The 6,000-nt window shown below is 41.1% G+C and overlaps 1 long non-coding RNA gene across 1 annotated transcript in view; it reads right to left on the bottom strand.

Moving 5' to 3' along the window:
- Positions 1-4,052: 4,052 nt before the first annotated feature.
- Positions 4,053-6,000, bottom strand: part of LOC147350111 (uncharacterized) — a 32,590-nt gene continuing 30,642 nt past the window's right edge. Inside the window, exon 3 of the long non-coding RNA XR_015148623.1 lies at positions 4,053-4,677. This is a non-coding gene — a long non-coding RNA (uncharacterized LOC147350111). The remainder of the gene's footprint in view (positions 4,678-6,000) is intronic.

Here is a 6,000-nt window from a genome sequence, read left to right as displayed (position 1 = left end):
TGCGACCCGTGGACTGTAGCCTACCAGGCTTCTCCGTCCCTGCGATTCTCCAGGCAAGAGTACTGGAGTGGGTTGCCATTTCCTTCTCCAAGGGACCTTCCTGACCCAGGGATTGAACCCAGCTCTCCTGCATTGCACGCAGACGTGTTACCGTCTGAGCCACCAGGGAAGCTGTCTAGGTTGGTCATAACTTTCCTTCCCAGGAGTAAGTGTCTTTTAATTTTACGGCTGCAATCACCATCTGCAGTGATTTTGGAGCCCCAAAAAATAAAGTCTGACACTGTTTCCACTTTTTCCCCATCTATTTCCCATGAAGTGATGGGACCAGATGCCATGATCTTCGTTTTCTGAATGTTGAGCTTTAAGCCAACTTTTTCACTCTCCTCTTTCACTTTGATCAAGAGGCTCTTTAGTTCCTCTTCACTTTCTGCCATAAGGGTGGTGTCATCTGCATATCTGAGGTTATTGTTATTTCTCCCAGCAATCTTGATTCCAGCTTGTGCTTCCTCCAGCCCAGCGTTTCTCATGATGTACTCTGCATGTAAGTTAAATAAGCAGGGTGACAATATACAGCCCTGATGTACTCCTTTTCCTATTTGGAACCAGTCTGTTGTTCCATGTCCAGTTCTAACTGTTGCTTCCTGACCTGCATACAGGTTTCTCAAGAGGCAGGTCAGGTGGTCTGGTATTCCCATCTCTTTCAGAATTTTCCACAGTTTATTGTGTTCCACACAGTCAAAGGCTTTGGCATAGTCAATAAAGCAGAAATAGATGTTTTTCTGGAACTCTCTTGCTTTTTCCATGATCCAGCAGATGTTGGCAATTTGATCTCTGGTTTCTCTGCCTTTTTAAAACCAGCTTGAACATCAGGAAGTTCACAGTTCACGTATTGCTGAAGCCTGGCTTGGAGAATTTTAAGCATTACTTTACTAGCGTGTGAAATTGAGTGCAATTGTGCAGTAGTTTGAGCATTCTTTGGCCTTGCCTTTCTTTGGGATTGGAATGAAAACTGACCTTTTCCAGTCCTGTGGCCACTGCTGAGTTTTCCAAATTTGCTGGCATATTGAGTGCAGCACTTTCACAGCACCATCTTTCAGGATTTGAAATAGCTCAACTGTGACAGGGCCCTATCCTGTTTGGGCACCAATGTTGCCCTGGGCTTTGGAGCTTTGCCCTGGGCTTTGGAGCTTCGCCCTCCGCTATTGGGGTTTCCTTTGACTGGAGAGCGAGGGATAGGGGCCGTGTGGGTGATGTGTGGCTGCCTTACCCCGGTGACAGTTTCATCACCCTCAGCCTGCATAGCCCGGAGCCCTGAGCCCCGCAGGCCTTGGGGGTCGGGCTTGTGGCTCCAGGGCTGGCCGTTACCGTCTCTTCCTCCATGAGGGCGACAAGTGGGAAGTGGTTGAACCCGACAGGTGAGCCAACGCAGCACAGCGTCTGTTCTCAGACGACATCCTTTCGATAGGAGATTTGATTTACGAGGAGCAAGGAGAAAATATTAACACACTTCAAAGAAAACAAAAATGTTTCATCTGTGGGGAGGGAATAGTGGGGCAGCCGCTAAAGATGCAAGGGGCGAAGAACGCTGGGCCGAAGTATGGACAAAGAAATGGCTTAGGCAGTTCCAAAATCCAAGTAGTTCTAGGGCAGAACGGGTTCATAAAGGGGTTTTATTGAAAGACGAACCTCCAGTAATATGTAGTGGCAGCTCCACTACTCCTTCCAATAAGAGCGCTGGAGAGAGAGACCAGATCTTGAAAAAAGCCTCCTTCGACTCACTAGGGAGCTTGTGTTTGAGCCTCTTCGAAAGATCGGAAGGAAGAGATTATTTTGAAAGATCTTGTGGTCTGCAGTTAGAGAAAGATTGGGAAAAGGCAGGACAGGGAGTCTGAGTAGTAGTCAGCATCAAAAGGAGACACTAGATGAAAAGAATACTTGCACTTTTAGGTAACCCCCTTTAATTTTATATTGAAAAGTAATAAATATACATGCTAAAAAATGCATAGCATACAAAAGAATATACAGTTCAGTTCTGTATGGATATTAAAGGATTGTAGTGGGGTGATTAGTGTCCCCTAAAAGTCATCCTCTTTATTTGGAAATAGATTCTTTTGTATTTTCAATGTATATGTGTATAATGTCTCACAATTTTTTTTTAAATTAACATTACAGAACTAAATTATTAGAGAGCAAGTGTGTTAAACTACACTCAAAAACTAAATCAGAGTTTCTTGGAGTTGTGAGAAGTAAGCCCATGAACTGTGATATAATTACAGTTAGCCTATTCTTATGTCCAGATGAATAAATAATAGCAGAAAAATCTATAAGCTAAGTGAAAGCCTGTATAATCACATGGCTAGAGACAATTCCAGTTAGTTTCCAGCTTTCTCTTAGAATCAAATATTCCTAAATTAGGTAACTAAAATGATGACATTATAATTTGACTTGGTGACTAGATTTTGAACCATCTCAAACTCACATTGCTTCTTCATTGCCTTGCCTAGAATAGTTAATGCATGAAAAATTCTGAGTTCCTTTTCTTTCAATACTTCAGCCCTATTTACAGTTACTGTTCATGAAGAATATTACTGAGCCATTGTAGTTTTTGTTTGTTGGCATGATTGATTTTTTAAATTCTCTATAAGGAGCTTAGTACAGTTGGATGCATATCTTCCTCTACAATACCAAAAGCTCATATTTTACAGTAAAGTGAAAACACCCTATATTTTTACTCTATGGAATTCCCCAGTATCACAGTTATCAAAAATAGACTTCAAGTGTATTCTATACCTCAGTTTCTAAAGTAGCCACAAGTATTTCTAGTTTCATTTAGAAATTAACAACTTGAGGAATAGCTGAGTATTTATTTGGAAGACCCCCTACTTTTAGCATGCTTTTTTTTTTTTTTTTTTACTGTTTTTTGTTTGTTTGTTTTTTAACGTGGACCGTTTTTTATAAAGTCTTTATAGAATATACCACTACATTGCTTCTGCTTTATGCTTTGGTCCCTGACCAAGGATCGAACCTGTACCCCCTGCATTGCAAGGTGAAGCCTCAACTGCTGGACCACTGGGGAAGACCCAATATGCTTCTTGATTGTGGAATGTTCATTATCTGTAAATGGGACTCTGGGGCAGGGGGCTGCTGTATCTTTGCAGTTCAAAAGACTGGAATAAATAACTTTACAGGGAAAAAATGGGGGAGATAGTTCATTAAAAATACCTTGTACTAGTAACAGTTTACCTGGAAACCCCCAAAATTGTCCCCAAGAGTTTTTCTTGGGAGAAGTGTGTGTCATAATGAAATTTTATCATGAAATTGAAATGATTTCATACATAAGGATATGACAGAAAATGATGTTATACAAATACTTGGAATTCTGGAAAATATTAAACCAGTCTTTTGCCTCCAGCTAAATAGAACTTCATCCTAAACAAGTAATTCAGGCAGCTGATAATTTTAAATTATTTGAAGAGCTTCTAATGGAATTCCATACCCTTAGAACCTTAATATCTGCTATGTACTGAATCATGGCTCCTCCAAATTGATATGTTGAAGCCATATCTGCCAATATGACTGTACTTGGTGATATGAGCTGAATATTTGTGTCGTCCCAAAATTCATGTGTTGAAACCCTCATCTCCAGTAAGGTGGTTTTAGGAGGTGGGCCATAGGGAGGTAATTAGGATCAAAGGAGGGCAGGACTCAAGGACTGATGTTGAAGCTGAAACTCCAGTACTTTGGCCACCTGATTGAGAAGAGCTGACTCATTCGAAAAGACCCTGATGCTGGGAAAGATTGAAGGCAAGAGGAGAAGGGGACGACAGAGGATGAGATGGTTGGATGGCATCACCGACTCAGTGGACATGAGTTTGAATAAACTCCGGAAGTTGGTGATGGACAGGGAGGCCTGGCATGCTGCAGTCCATGGGGTCGCAAAGAGTCAGACACGACTGAGCAACTGAACGGAACTGAGGCCAGGAGGGTGGAGCCCTCATGAATGAGACTAGTAAGCACCCTTATAAGAGTCACAAGAGTACATGGTCTTACACTTAGGCCTTTAATAATTTTCAGTTTATTTTTGTATATGGTGTTAGAGAATGTCCTAATTTCATTCTTTTACATGAAACTGTCCAGTTTTCCCAGAGCCACTTATTAAAGAGATTGTCTTTTCTCCATTGTGTTTTCTTGCCCCCTTCATCATAGATTGATTGATCATTAATTGTGTGGGCTTCTTTCTCTGTTTTCTGTCCTGGTCCATTCATCTAGGGTCTGTTTTTGTGCCAGTACCATTCTGCTTTGATTACTATAGTCTTGTGGTCTTCTCTAAAGTCAGGGCACATGATTCCTCCAGTTCTGTCCTTCTTTCTCAAGACTGTTTGGTTATTTTGTGTTTCCATACAAATTTTAAAAGCTTTTGCTCTAGTTCTGTGAAAATTGCCATTGGTAATTTGATAGGTTTGCATTGAATCTGTAGATTACCTTGGGTAGTATGGTCATTTCAACAGTACTGATTCTTCTAATGCAAGAACATGATGAATCTTTCCATCTGTTTGTGTTGTCTTCAATTTCTTTCACCAGCATCTTATAATTTTTGAAATACAGAAATGGATAGAGGAAAACATAAGCAGAACACTCTTTAACACAAATCACAGTGATATTTTTTGGATTCATCTCCTAGAGTAATGGAAATAGAAACAAAAATAAATAAATGAGGTCTCATTAAATTTAAAAGCTTTTGCACAGCAAAGGAAATCATAAACAAAATGAAAAGACAGCCTATAGATTGGGAGAAAATACTTGCAAATGATGCAACCAACAAGTGGTTGATTTTCCAGATATACAAACAGCTCATATAACTCACCTGAGAAGCCTGTAGGCAGGTCAAAAAGCAACAGTTAAAACCAGACATGGAAGAACAGACTGGTTCAAAATTGGGAAAGAAGTATGTCAAGGCTGTATGTTGTGACCCTGCTTATTTAACTTCTGTGCCAAGTACATCATGCGAAATGATGGCTGTGTAAATCACAAGCTGAAATCAAGCTGAAAAGGCTGAGTGCTGAAGAATTGATGCCTTCAAACTGTGGTGTTGGAGAAGCCTCTTAGGAGTCCCTTGGACAGCAAGGAGATAAAATCAGTCAATCTTAAAGGAAATCAACCCAGAATATTCATTGGAAGGACTGATGCTGAAGCTGTGGCTCCAATACTTTGGTCACCTGATGAGAATGATTCATTGGAAAAGACCCTGATGCTGGGAAAGATTGAGGGCAGGAGTTGAAGGGACAACAGAGGATGAGACGGTTGGGTGGCATTTCAGACTCAATAGACATGAGTTTGAGCAAACTCTGGGAAATGGTGAAGGACACGGAGGCCTGGCATGCTGCAGTCCATGGGGTCACAAAAAGACACAACTGAGCGGCTGAACAACTCACCACATAGCTCAATATAAAAAATCCAACAACCCAATCAAAAAATGGGCAGAAAATTTGGACATTTCTCCAAAAAAGACATATGGATGACCAACAGACACAAGAATAGATGTTCAACATCACTAATTATTAGAAAAATGCAAATCAAAACTACAATGAGGTATCACTACACACCAGTCAGAATGGCTATCATCAAAAAGTCTACAAATAATAAATTCTGGAGAGGGTGTGGGGAAAAGGAAACTCCCATGCACTCTTGGTGGCTTCCTGGGTGCCTCACTGATAAAGAATCTGCCTGTAATGCTGGAGGCACCAGTTCAATCCCTGGGTTGGGAAGATCCACTGGAGGAGGGCATGGCAACGTCTTCTTGCCTGGAGAATCCCCCATGGACAGAGGAGCCTGCTGGGCTTCAGCCCATAGGGTCACAAAGAGTTGGACACAACTGAAGTGACTTAGCACATGTACTCTTGGTAGGAATGTAAATTGGTACAACCACGATGGAAAACAGTATGGAGGTTCCTTAAAAAAACTAAAAGTAGAGTTATCATATGATCCAGCAATCCCACTCCT

Source organism: Bos grunniens, chromosome 20 (genome assembly GCF_055505025.1).
Source record: "Bos grunniens cultivar Pamir isolate PY7600 chromosome 20, Bosgru_T2T1.0, whole genome shotgun sequence".
In the NCBI taxonomy this organism is placed as follows: Eukaryota; Metazoa; Chordata; class Mammalia; order Artiodactyla; family Bovidae; genus Bos; species Bos grunniens.
This window is presented reverse-complemented; position numbering and strand designations above follow the sequence as displayed.